The following is a 13,728-nucleotide window of genomic DNA, read 5'->3' on the forward strand; positions in this document are numbered from 1 at the left end:
TCCTGCTCAGGCCCAATATGGGTGTACCATTTTCATCTTTTGCTTGACTGATTCCAGGCTGACTTTATGATTTAGAAGAATGGAAATAACCCAGCTGATGATGTGAAGTTATAGATACATGGCCATTTAGTACCCCATGGTCAAGTATTCTCTGGCTCTCGAGACCTGGTAACAACCAGGAGCTCTTTTACCAAAAGACATATTATTTTATCTACTGTGGGTAGTGTAAACTTACTCCAGAATATTAGGGTTTGCATTGTGATTCTCTCCTTGGGGCTTACCATAAGTTTCATGCTGCGTATTTTTCCACCAGACACCTCAAGTCTTCAATGTTACCCAATACATGGGCCCAAGCACTATTCCTAGGCATGGGATATGTTCCCTCCAGAACCCAAAAAGAGCTATCAGGCTCCCTTGCTTCCTTCTTTATGGTAGGGGATGCAAGATGCAGCATATTTTTTTTTTTTTTGGAAGGCATATTTTGGCAAACTCCTGACCACTGGATCCCTAAAGACTTCACTGAACTATTAGGATTCTGAATCTATGAAGGGCTTCTCCCCCATGTCCTGGAGTATGTGCCTTATCAAGGTTTCCAGCAAGGCTATCTCTTATTTGTCTTGCCTGAGCAGCATGATGTTATTGATATAAAGCAAAAGTGTGATGTTCTGTGGGTTGACCAGGCAGTCCAGATACCTTCATTCTACAATACGACAAAGAGCAGGAGAGTTAACATAGCCCTGAGGCAAAACAATAAATGAATATTGTTGCATGTCCCATGTGAATATGACCTGTTTATTTTCTTCCTTTATCGTCAGAATAGACAAGAATGCATTTACCAAATCAACAGCTACAGATCCTATACCCAAGAGCTTGTTAACCTGCTCTAGCAGAGATATCACCTCTGGCATAGCTTTGAAATCAGAGCTATTACTTGATTGAGCTTTCAATAGTCTATGCTTAGTCTGCAGGACCCATCCGAGTTCTGCACACATTGAGAAACTAAACAGAGATATGATCAGGATACTCCCTCCACCCCTGTTCCATTCCTTACACTATTTAATGAGATCATTAGTCACCATCCTTCCTGGAATGTGATATTACTTTTTATATACTCTTTGGTCAAGTGAAGTAGAGGGCAGTTTCAGAGGTGTTCACTTGAACTTTCCCGCTCTGATAGCTCTTACTCCACGGGCCAAAAACCCAATGTGGGCATTACTCAGTCAAGTATATTAATTCCAATTACTTGATGACTGGATAAATGACCACTGGGTGGGTCTCCAGACACAGTGGACCCATTGTCTGGTGGATTTGAACCAGAATTCCATATATGACCTGATCACGTGAGCTGCCACTTCAACAGGGTACCATGACTCACTTAAGGTCTCTGGGTATCAATGTCAACTCAGATCTCTTGTACTCAGGTCAGCAGCCATAAGCAAGACTGTCTATATAATTTGCAAGGTCCACTACTAATGAAAATGTGGGGCCACTTGTTTAAAATTATTAAAAATTTCTAGGGGGTGACAACACAGCATTAAACCAAGTTAGGAACCCTTCTAAATACTGAGCACACCCTTGAGGCTGGCCCTGGCTCTAGGTTTCTTAAGGGGAACATAAAGGCATTGCCATGGCATATACTTGCCACAGCATTAGAGGTTACTTTTCCCCAGGAATCCAGCCAACTCTTCAGTCAAAGGATTCTGTATCTAAAAATTGACTCAGGTCCACAAATCAAGCAAGAGACTGTGACTTTGTGTTGGATGACCACCTTTAGCCTCCCACTCCCCCATCTTGCTTTTTTCTGGCTATAGATTTAAGCAGAACCCTTGTTGGATTAAATTTATTTTTCCTGTCCATTTATTTTTTCCCTAGGTAAGCCATGACAATCTCTACAAACTCCCTGCAGGCCAAACCCCCTTGGCCGCACCTCCAACATTTCTGGTCATTATGGTACTTATGATCTCCTGGAATCTGGCAGCTAAGTGCCACCATCTGGACTCTATTACCTAGTGGTAAATGGACATCATTGCCATGAATATCATTGAGCCCAGCTCTGTGAGCATCTCTCCTACAAGCAGCCTTGGGTTGCAGAGGAGAGCCAGCACTGAACTTCTTAGTGACGTGGCTCCTCTTTTCCCTAGCACATTTCTCATGGCCTTGGAGAATCGTGTGTCTTCTTGGCCCATCTAACATATTTCTCCTGGGAATCTTCTGGCTTCACACAATATATCCTTCTAGCATGTCTACCTCCTTTAGACTCTTTATTCCTTGCTACCATCTGCCAGAAAAACTCAAGCAATTCCTCTTTACTCATCATTGTTCATCACTTTTTCCAGAGTTACAAAAACCACTCCAGCAGTGATCTGGCCCCAACCACGATGGTTCTTACCAAGGTTTAAAATCCCATGTCATGAGAATGTACACCTAGGTCAATGAACTCTTTCTTATGTAGTCTTATATTCCAGCCCCCTCAATCAAGAATTCTCAAAACCCAATCCCAGGGATATTTCCCTGACTTTTGTTTGTACAAGCTAGATAATTCTGGTAACTCCTTTGGTATATAATTAATGTTTTCCCTTATTATTACCTGCTGGATTATGCTGTGCTTTAACTGTATTTAGGGTCCTTGCAGCCAAGAGAGAAGGTAACAGCATTCCGGATGTGGAATATTTACTGCTTTTATAGGAAACGCCTCTGTAGCAACTTCCAATATGAAGGAAGTTCTTACTAGGAAAGGGTAGTCCTTTCTACAAGCTCTGAGGGTTTAGGGGAATGCTATGGTCAGAATATTTCTGTCCCCTCAAAATTCATATGCTGACTGCCCAGTGTGATAGTATTAGGAAGTGGGGCCTTTGGGAGGTGAGTAAGTCATGTGGCTGGAATACTCATGAATGCAATTAACGCTCTTATAAAAAAGACCCCACTGAGCTCCGTAGTCCCTTCCACAATATAAGGACACAGTGATAAGTCTGTAATCCAGAAGAGGGCCCTTCCACAACCATGCTGGAACCCTGATCTCAAACTTCCAGCTTCTAGAATTGTGAGAAATACATTTATGTTTATAAACCATCCAGTCTGTGGTACTTTGTTATAACAGCCTCAACTAAGACAAAAAGCCTACAGAGCCAGCTTATCAGAGGCATCCACTTAATGTCCCCAGTCCATATTTCAGGGTCTCAGTGATTTCCAACCAGCCTTGGCTGACCGTTCAAATGTCTCTTGAGCTCTGTGACTTGATCAGGAGCTCAGTCTGCTGCTTAGCTTGTTTATCTTTGGAAAGAGGCCCTCACCTCTTTGTAAGCTATCAAAGAGGCAATCTGACTCTCCTACTTAGCCTTTAACTTCTTGTTAAGAGCCCTTTGTTTCTCAGTATCCCTCTGCAGAGTGTCAATACAACCGAGCAGTAACCATACAACTCTACTTCCTTGTAGGAACTGTTTTCCCTGTGTCTTCCTAAAAGCCTGAGTCTTAGAAGGTGCAAGTCTGCCCCTACAGTGGGTATTTTCCCAGGTCAACATTGGTGAAATCTATAGCATTTGGGCCTCCATCTTAGAGCAGAAACAATCCACACTCCACATAGCTCTGGATGCCATTCTATTTGCTTGACATGTAGAGACTGAGTCAGTCCTAAATATTCAACTTCTATCTGCATTCTTGGACCACTCTCAGGACCACTTGTATCACTTTGTGTTCTCTGAGAAACAGACCCCAAGATGGAATCAGATGTGCAAAAGATGTACTAGGAAGAATGTCTTTGGAGTATAAAGAAGAAGAAACCAGAATAAGGGGCCTTATGTCAGAGGGTGATAAAAACTCTCTCTGAAAAACCAAGAAGAGGAGAAAATTAGGAGAATTCAGCAGAAAGAGTTTCAGACCAAAGTTTAGTCAGGTCAATGAGGTATTACTGACTCAAAATCACATTGGAGGTGTCCCATGTGTTGCCAGAATGGTCCTGGTTTGGTAGCCCCACTAGGTTTAGTCCTTGTCTGGGAGGAGCCTGGATGTACAATGGCCTCAGTGAGAAAGCAATAAGGATGGAAGGGGCACCAGCTGTGGCTGTCAGTCAGTGATGCGTTCCACATTAGAAGAGCTGAGCTGTGTATTTGCATGGCCACCACGTTCACATCACAAATGTCTCATAAAAGCCTTTTTTTCCCCCTCTTGAGCCAGTGGTTGGAAATGGACAGAACTCATTGTGAAACACTGCACCCTGACCTGGTGACCCTGGGCCACACCATTCCACCTCCGCCAACCCACCTAAACTCTCTGAGTTCCATTCAACTCGAATGCCACACTTCTAAGCATATTTCAAATCAGGGTGAGCATTTATTTCCCATTTCTTGGTAGAAATTCTCCACATAGAAACAAATCCATCCGGAAATTGAGACTCATTCTTTGACAACCATTCATCCTGGCCTAATCTGTGTCACCCTCTTATTGTGCACACCTTCCAGAGACAAATTCTACAAGAAGGTATTTTTAATGGTTATTTATGGTGGGTTTTTATTTTATTCTTTTGAGTATCAAAATGTAGTATTTTCACTGTACAAAATTTGAAAACTACAAAAAGGTATCATCAAGAAAATATTTTCTACACTCCATAACCCCATCCACTCAGAAATAATAACTGTTAAGAGTTTACTAACTTCCTTTCCCTTGTTTTGCCTTTGTGGTAGTGTCCATATAAATTTTTCCACACCATGAGAATACATTGCCTACATTGTTCTATTTCTTCCATTAAAGGGCTTTTAAAATTTACTTTTTAAATAATTTTGCCTTGATATTTTGTCTTGATTATTAGGCAGAAAATAAGAAAATTAGAGGAGAATGTAGTCTAATAAATACTCTCTCTGTCTGTAATTATTGTGTATATATATTAATATATATTTATTAGAAATATATTAGATATGTATATAAGTATACATATATAAGTATATACACATATTATAGGTAATATTTGTAAATATACACATACACATATATCTGTATATTATACATATAGACATACATATATCTCTGTATAAATATCATCACTATATCTTGTGGCTCTCTCTCTCTTTCCCCTCTCCACATATTTCTCTTTATGAGTGTATAGTCAGGATCTCACAATCTGAAAAAGAAAGATGATTTTTACTTTGAAAATATATGTCTCACAATCATTATGCTAACAAAAATGATCATTCGGGCCCATGGGGAAAATTATTTACTCTCTTCAGAAGTATAACATAAGTGATACTGAGTAGGGATCCAGATGGTCGAAATGGATCAGTGGCTGAGTGGCAGAACAATATGTTACCTACCCAAAGGCAGCCAAGAGTAGTTGTGTTTTCAGATTGATGTTATTCCTCCAAAGCTGTGCTTTAAATTTACTCCTTAGAAACTTGGCACAGAGATGTTTCTGTAAACAAGACCCACTCAAGGGTCATCCCATGTGGATTCCCCTGAAAGGATGCCCTGAGAATCACTTCCATCCCACAGAAGCATTTTATCAGTGCATCCACTCCCACATGCTTAAACAGCGTGCACAACCCAGATTTCAAAATAAGCAGAGTTAACATTCTTGACTCCCAGCCCAAATGTGGGTGCTCGTCATGAACTCATGCCTTCCTTTAGGAGTTGGCATTTGTGGTGCTTATGTTATCACAGGCTGACTGGCCCAGGAAAAAGTCACCAAAAGACATGTGCTAGAGACCATGCATAGCCTTCCAAGACATAAAAATATACACAATGCACTCTGGATCTTTTGGCAGGGGAGCGGGCTGTCAAAAGTATGGTGATATTTCAGGTTTACCTGAGTTCCAGTCATGATTCTACCACTACCTGGCTGAGTGATGAATGCAGAGTCACTAACTATCTAGAGATAATAAGACCTAACTTGTCTAATTCCTAGAGTTTGTATTGGTTATCTATTAATAGATAGATAATGGACATGAGATATTTAATAAATGCCAAACACTATAAACATTTTGGGTTTGTAGACGTGCTGTAAGAAAGAAGACACAGTTTATATTTACCTTTATTTTCCCAGAGTCCTGCACAATACAAAGCATACCATAGGCATTTAATTCATGTTATTTTATTGAGTAAATGGACTAATGTCTGGGAGTAAGTGAAGCTGGGTCCACTGACACTGATGTTTATGTGACTGTGTGACTATGAGTTTGTTTCTTAAGCTGCCTGAGTCTTAGCTTCCTCTTGCATACAATGGAGGAAATGACACCACTTGTCCTAGTATTAATACATTCCATGACATTTGGGAGACTGATGAGATAACTTCTATGAAAGTGTTCTGTAAAATTTAAATCACTGTGCACATGCTTGTTATTTTTAAGTCATTTGCTGGGGTGTTTTTCGAAGCAAATGATCTCTAAATTCCTTTTTAACTTTGAGTATAGCTTATCTTCAAAAAAAAAAAAAGGCATTTATTAAATGTCTCCTAGTTCTTCTGTTGGGAGCTGTGCTCCATTGGAAAACAGTATATCTCACGAAGCTACATACCCGAAAAGCAGCCGTTCGTTTAGGAAATCATCACACCATAGTTTCTGGTAATCACTAGTATATACAGATCGGATCTTTTTTTTCTTGGCTCACACCCACTCCTCTTCCTTCCACAAAGGATGGCTTTTGTGGCTTCCTGATAATCAGGATTCAAAAAATAAGGCACACATTTTTGAATGTGTGTCTGAGGGAAGGTTCAGCCACAGCTGTCTCCCTTGGGCTCAAACCTCAGGAAAGTAAATAAGAATGCTACATTCTATCCTCTCCCACCTACACACATGTCTCATGAATTCTAGTAAACATATTCTTATCTCATCAATTTAATCAGGCACCACATATCTCAGAGAACAAGTTGGTCATAGGCAACTCAGGGACACAGCTCTGCAAAAGTCTTTTTTTTTTTAATCTGTGAAGCTTAAGATGCAAAAAGGCAAAGGAGATCGTTCTCAACTCTACTGGAGGCCAGAAACTGGATCTTATTGATCTACTTTATGCCCACAGCTCCCAGCACGCTCACAGGCACACAGAGGAAGCCCTTAAGGAATATGCATGTTGAATCTATTAATCAAACATCAAATCAGTGAGTAAGTACCATAGAGTCTTGTGAGAGAATTATACTAGAAACCACTAGAAATTCAGGTCTCATTACAATATCATCTCTTGTCATTTATTTGTAATAAGTAATCAAACAAATGCATTAGCTTCAGAGTCTAGAAGCTGAAGGCCAATTTATTTTACATATTATCTTTTTCCCTCATTCTTTTAACAAATATATATTTTGTACCGACGATGTGCTGTGTGTAACAAGAGCCTAAGCAATTATTGTGGATTTAAAAAAATTCATATAAGTAATTGGTTGCTTAGAAGTCCACAGAAAAATAAATGACCCTTTAGCACAAGTGTAGAACATCATGTAATACATTTTGTGGACAAATATTGTCCTTGGTTTCCTCCTATTTTTTCTTTCTCTTGATGTTTATACTGGTTATTGATTTTATCATTTACCTACGTATTTAATTTTTTAAACTTTTTAATTGTGGTAAAAAACACATAACATAAAATTTACCAGTATAACCACTTTTAACTGTACAGTTCAATAGCGTTAGGTGTATTCACATTGTTGTGCAATGACTCTCCTGAACTTTTTCATCTTGCAAAACTGAAACTCTACCCATTAAACAACAACTCCTCATTTCCTCCTCTCAGCCCCTGGTTACCCTGCAAATGTATTTTAAAATCTCCTTCTGTGTGTTTTATAAGCTACCTCAAATCACTCTGGAACAAAGTGATTTTGTGTAGATGGATAGATATATAGATAGGTAAATAGATAGACAGATGATAGATAGATGGACTGTCTGTAAATGTAGCCTACAAGCCACGAGGCTTGTGGGATTTTAGTTCCTCAACCAAGGATTGAACCTAGGCCACTGCAGGGCAGTGAAAGCGCCGAGTCCTGACCACTGGACCACCAGGGAACTCCCGAGCCTACAAGTTTATAGTCATGGACTCTCAGGGTTGGACAGAATCTTAACATCATATATTCAGCCTTATCTTCTGCAGCCCCAGTATAAGAATTAACAGACACGCTTGCTATTTACAGCACTGCCAGACATTTGTGTTCCTACAAACACACACAGTATAAGGATAAATACTATTTAATGCAACTCTCATCATAAAAGACCAAATAATGTATGGTGCATTTATAATTGTATATGCTGAATAATAGACAGGGAAAACCTGGTTTTGATATTGATTCCTCTGCTTACAAGTTTGTATGCCTGATAAAAGGAGGAAAACTTTCCACAGAGAAGTTTCAGTCTCTGTGCAGTTCCAGCTCTCCTCCACTAGTCACACATTTTCCATGGCAGTTATTGTTGGGGATATCCATATTGTGATGTGTCCTCCAGCCTGGGTCTTCACTGACACCATGCCTAGTGTCATGGGCAGGAGGAGTATATACTTGGAAGCCATTTCTATACCAGGATAAGTAGCAATACTTTACACAAACCCAGCTACAGACCACATTAAAGTATTCCCCCAACCCAAACTAAAAGTATCCTCTGTTCAACTTGCCCTTGCCTGGATCTTAGAAATCCCATGGCCTCTCTATCACCACTCTATGTGAGATGAATGATGATGATGAAGGGGAAATTGGAGTAGAAAGAGATGGTAATATTAGAAGACTGTATTTAAAATATCTCACATTTGTATATTTTACAGAAACATAATGGCCATGTACACATATTACTAAGATATTTCCTAGAACCTTAGAAGGGACTATCTATGTAGGTAAGAGGTCTTGACATTCAAACTTTCTTAGGTTCACAGTAAATCTGTGCCTGAGATGAGGCTTGGAGAAAACCCTTCAATGGGCTTTAAAAACTGAGCAATTCCTGATATGATGCACTGAGATGTACACAATATCACAGTATCACAGATATTTTCGCCAAAAGTAGATAACACAATCTAATCATGAGGAAACATCAGTCAAACCTAAACTAAGTTACATTCTACAAAAAGCTGGCCTGCATGCTTCAAAAATATCTGTCATGCCGTAAAGACTTGTGTTTGCCAGGGAAGGGTGGGAGGCAAGAGAAGGTTGGATTGGGGGTTTGGGATTAGTAGATGCAAATTATTCTATATAGGATGGATAAAGAACAAGGTCCTGGGTCTTCCCTGGTGGTGCAGTGGTTAAGAGTCTACCTGCCAAAGCAGGGAACACGGTTTCAATCTCTGATCCAGGAAGATCCTACGTGCCACGGAGCAACTAAGCCCGTGAGCCACAACTACTGAGCCCGCGTGCCACAACTTCTGAAGCCCGCGTGCCTAGAGCCCATGCTCCCCAACAAGGGAAGCCACTGCAATGAGAAGCCCATGCACCGCAACAAAGAGTAGCCCCTGCTCGCGGCAACTGGAGAAAGTACGTGCGCAGCAACGAAGACCCAATGCAGCCTAAAATAAATAAATAAATAAATAAACAAATAAATGAAAAAATAAATACATTTTTTTTTAAAAAGAACAAGGTCTTACTGTGTAGCACAGGGAACTATATTCAATCTCCTGTAATAAACCATAATGGAAAAGAATATGAAAATATATATATATTCTTCTTCATATATATGTGTATATACATATATATAACTGGATCACTTTGCTATACACCAGAAACTAACACAACATTGTAAATCAATGATACTTCAATTAAAAAAAAAATCTGTCATGAAGCACAATGCTTGAGGAACTATTCCTGATTACTAAAGACTAAAGAGGTCTTCCCTGGTGGCACAGTGGTTGAGAGTCTGCCTGCCAATGCAGGGGACACGTGTTCGTGCCCCGGTCCGGGAGGATCCCACATGCCGTGGAGTGGCTGGGCCCGTGAGCCATGGCCCCTGAGCCTGCGTTTCTGGAGCCTGTGCTCCGCAACGGGAGAGGCCACAACAGTGAGAGGCCCACGTACTGAAAAAAAAGACTAAAGAAACAGGACAATGGAATGCAATGTAGGATCCAGAATTTTCTGTTGCTATAAAAAACGTCATTGGGACAATTGGCAAAATCTGAATAAGGTATGTAGAGAAAGTAATCGCATTTTATCAATGTTAATTTCCTCATTTTTTAACTGAACTGTGATCCTATAAGAGATTGTCTCATTTTAGAAAATATGCACCAAGACACTTAGAGTCAAGGTGCACCATATCTGCCTCTGACAAACAGTTCAGGAAAAACAAATGCAAAGTGCCAAATAAGGACTTCCTGCGTCTCCTTATTTATCTCTCTCTCACGTGGGCACTGAGCAAAGGAGGGGTGGGAGTGACGAGCAGCCCCCATACAGCTGTTCAGGGATGTCTGGAAAAGAAGCCCACCCACATTACTCTGGAACACTGGGTGTGACTTGGAGGGTATCGGGTTTGTCTGTTAGGGACGCTGCCAACCCCTTCCCTCCCCAATCGGCCTCTGTGTTTCCTTGCATGCCCTCTGATTAGAAAAGTGTCCTCTTCCTCAGACACTTCTCTAAAGCATCTTCTTTCTTCTCAGTAGACTCTGAGACATTAGCTTTATGCACTTTTTTTTCTATTTGATGAATGCCGGTGACCTGTAAGAAGGTGGAGGTCAAATTAGAAGAAGCACATGGCTAAGCTTGCAATGCACTTGCTTTTTCATTGACATAAAAAAGCGTTTGACCCTAATCCAGTACACTTATATTCTTGGCCCAGCTTTACTCCTACTAGGTGTCCTACTTTAGCAAATATTAGATTCATAGAGCATAAAGCTGGGAGGGTTGATAGGATGCCCCCCAAAACAGAACCTGGTTTCTACTTCTATGAAACAGAGATTGTGAGTTGAACTGAAGTTATGTCCAGAAAAGTGTTTTGAAACTAAAAATCATCAAACTCTTCAGTCCCTTTGATTTGGGTGACACTCGATGAATTTACTCTGCCACCTTTTATGCTAGAAAGTTCCCTCCTTATCCCCATATTATAAAAGAGGGGCAGGTCAGGATGACTTGGAGAAGAGAGGACCTAAGGTCCAGTTACCCTGACAAGAAATTCAGCTTCTCCAGTCACACAGCCACAGACAGCCAGAGCTCTAAGGAATGTGAGAGATCATCCACTTTAAGCTCCTCGTGGTGGCATCTGTTGTTTTCTGTTGCCCTGAACCGATTGCCCTTTCCTCGCTTAATAGAACCTCTATTTTCTTTCAGAAACTCTCTTTGCCCCAGTCTTGGTAGGTCTATCAATCAAGGCATTCAGATTTCTCCTGGCCTAACATGGCATCTTCCTTCTGAGAATTTGAATCTTAAGGTAAGTGACTCAAGTTACAAAAAACAAAAAACAAAAACCTGTTGGGTCTGACTTATTGCTATGGTGGCACTATGAAATGACTCTATTCATTCCTGTTACTTAGATCCCTGAAGCTATTCTGGTTCCAGCCTTTTCCCAAATCTTGTTTTTCAACTTTCTCTTCCAGTCTGTGGATTTTCATATTTTAATCTATTTTTATATTTTTAGTTTTACTTAGCAGGAGTTAGTTTCCATTGCTAATAACAAAAGAATCCTCACTGGTACATCCTTCCTCTTAAAGATCAAGAATGTAAGTCTCAAAGACAGTAGGCTGCTTGCCTAAAGTCAGGGAGGAAGTTGGGACCAGAGCCCAAACCAAACCCAGGTTGGTCAGTTTCTCTCTACATCTGCTGCCTTCTCTAGAGCTACAGCAGCCTTGGAAGGAATGAACTATTCCACATCATTAAGGGACTCAATGGAATGAGTCATTATTGAGCTCGTAAAAAGTCTATTGGACTTCTGCTTTGGGCCATAATTTAGGATATGAGACCAGAATTTGTTCTTAATGATGAAAAAAAAGGAGCAATCCACATGTTCAACAGCCATAAAAAAGAACCAGTTCCTGACATACATAACTATATGGATGTATCTCAAAAACAATATGTTGAATGAAAGAACCTACTAGACACATAATACATGCCATGTGCCTCCATTTATATGACATTCTAGCATTGTGAAGTCCAGCATGGTAGCCACTAGCCACATGTGGCTTTTTAAATACAAGTTGATTAAAATTAAATAAAAAATAATACGCAGTTTCTCAGTCACATTAGCCATATGTGGCTAGTGGCTACCATGTCAGACAGTGCAAATGTAGACTATTTCCTTCATCACAGAAAGGTCGATTGGATAATGTTGTTCTAGAAAACATACGTCTGATACATAATGACAAAAAAAACAAGAGAGGGATTGTTTAGGATCAGTGGTGAAGAAGGGTTAACCACAAAGGGGAGCTTTTAAGGTAATGGAAATGAGAGGATTTGGGGGGTAATGAAATATTCTATGTCTTGTTTGTGGTAAAGACTACATGGTTTATAATATGTCAAAATTCCTCAAATGGAACGGTAGAATTAGTGAATTTAGTGAATTTCATTGTATGTAAATTATACCTCAATAAAGTTGATTCTAAAGCCAAGTGTTTCATGGGAGTTCTTTTTTAACCACTTGTAGTAATTATTAGATGCGTTTTTGCAAAGATATAAACATGTTATTTGTCCACTAGACCGTATTTTGCTAGTCTCTGGAGATACAGAGATGAAACAGATAGCAAACCCGCCCTAAAGTTGTTCACGGTCCAGTACAGGAGATGGGTCTTATGCAAAAATAGCTCAAATCCAGGAAGAAAGTAGCAGTTGCCCTTTCACAAGTGAAAATATCATGATTTAAGACATTAGAGGTAGGGTAGCTTCCTTTTACCTAGAGGGATGAGAAAGGCTTCCTGTTCTTTGAAGTATTTGTGAGATATATGCACATGGGATTTTAAAACATTCTGGATGGAAGACAAAATATGATCCAAGGTGGGGGACAAAACAGAAAAGTATGTCACCCAATGGATAGAGTGAATAAAGGAGAGCAGTTAAGAAGTAATTCACATGGATATAAAAGAGAAGCGTTTGTGTTTTGAATACCTGAGTTTAGCAAAGTGCACATATTTGGCTGCTAGGCGCTGAAAGGAAAAAGTGTACTTTTATCTAACATTGTGTCCAGAGTTCCAGGCCCTCAATGTTACTGTTTCCATAAGCTCTTTACTTTCTCCTCCTCTTCCTACAAATCAAAAATCTTCACAGACAACATCATTCAAAGATGTAGGTCATGGTCAGGAAGGCAATTACCTTCTCCCAGCCTAATACGAAATTTATTCTATTACAATCTCTACCTAAAAGACTTAAGGTGTTGGAAAAGCATCTAACTTGCACAACAAAGAAATAATTTATGCATTTGTATAGTAACCTGAGCCCCCATGGGTGAAGAGGGTTGTAATATAAATGTAAGTGGCAATTATGGTAATTATAGTATAATTGTCACTTATTTTCCCAGGTTCTGGATGGTTGTGTGCCATGGGTGTGCTGTTGAATCCTGGAGAGTCTGCCTTTTGCCCTTGGTCAGGGTAGCTCTTGGCATTTATTTTCACAATGCAATAGGAACCAGTATGTTTCATAATTATTTACATAAATTTTTACCATTTAGTATCTGTCCCTCTTACCTAATAATTTTAGGTTTTTTTAAAATAACAACTACTGATGTCAGGGCATACATTTTAAATGGTCTTTTTAATAAATTAGGCTATGAAACTTTTGAAATTAAAAGCATACTAAGAATGTTTGCAAATTAATAATTTCTCTGGGAGCCTGGAGCCTCTGCTGGTAAGTTAAAATATTTGGAAGAGCGCTGC

The sequence above is a fragment of the Kogia breviceps genome, chromosome 5, assembly GCF_026419965.1.
Source record: "Kogia breviceps isolate mKogBre1 chromosome 5, mKogBre1 haplotype 1, whole genome shotgun sequence".
NCBI lineage: Eukaryota > Metazoa > Chordata > Mammalia > Artiodactyla > Physeteridae > Kogia > Kogia breviceps.